The following is a 1,019-nucleotide window of genomic DNA, read 5'->3' as shown; positions in this document are numbered from 1 at the left end:
ACTATAAACCTTTTTGCATCCTTTATTATTATTTATATACATGTATTAATGATTTCGTAAATCAGTTGAATTAATTTTTTATGTTATAAAATAAACTTACACATAAATTATTAGTAATTTCTATGTATTTTTTGATTTGGATAATTATTTTTAACAATGAACTAAATCATATCACATGTATTTCGTGGTCCTTTTTATTAGTTATTTAGTTTTTATTTTTTTTCCACTATACCATTCACTCTTTGGAATTGGGCATAAAATATATGAAAATTTTGAATTTTTTTAATTTTTTACACTTTGAACCAATAATTTTGCATTTTTTGGTTTTGGGTATTCTTAAAAGATAAAAATAGAAATAATAATATAATCTTTAGTTTTTGAGAATATACGTAAAAATAACTTTTAAAAATCACATTGGTTGTCTCCATATATTAGTAGATACTATAAGAATTCCGATAGATAGTGGCGGAGATCTTGTGACAGTTTTGTAGAACTGCCGAAAAAGGACAACCTGCGGTGTATATAGCAGCGGTTAAGAGTTGGGGATGCAATTAGGCCTACATTTAGTGGCGATTTTTTTCGAACCGCCGCTATATTTCAATCAGGTTTGCATTTAGCAGCGTCTTTTCAAAAACCGCCACTATATGTACCATCGGCTGAGTTATTGTTTTACATTTTGTGACGGTTATGTTTAAACTGCCGCCAAATACATATTACCACATATTGCAATGTTTTCTTTAGTAATAACCATCTGGGTATAATCTAGTTAAGTAAAGACTACTATCTTAAGCTACATATGTTTAAAACATTGTTATTTAAACTCGTAACATTTTTTCTATATCATTTTTACGTAAAAAAATTCACAAGTTAAATAAGCTATATATATTAACTCATGTGAACAAATTTACCAATAAAATTTTCTTGTTTACTTTATTGGCATTTAAATTTGCATTTAAACATGGATGTAAAAAAAAGAAAATAAAATTATACTCTGAATTTATAAAGTTAAAATAAAGTTC

The sequence above is a fragment of the Arachis stenosperma genome, chromosome 3 (assembly GCF_014773155.1).
Source record: "Arachis stenosperma cultivar V10309 chromosome 3, arast.V10309.gnm1.PFL2, whole genome shotgun sequence".
Taxonomy (NCBI): domain Eukaryota; kingdom Viridiplantae; phylum Streptophyta; class Magnoliopsida; order Fabales; family Fabaceae; genus Arachis; species Arachis stenosperma.
This window is presented reverse-complemented; position numbering follows the sequence as displayed.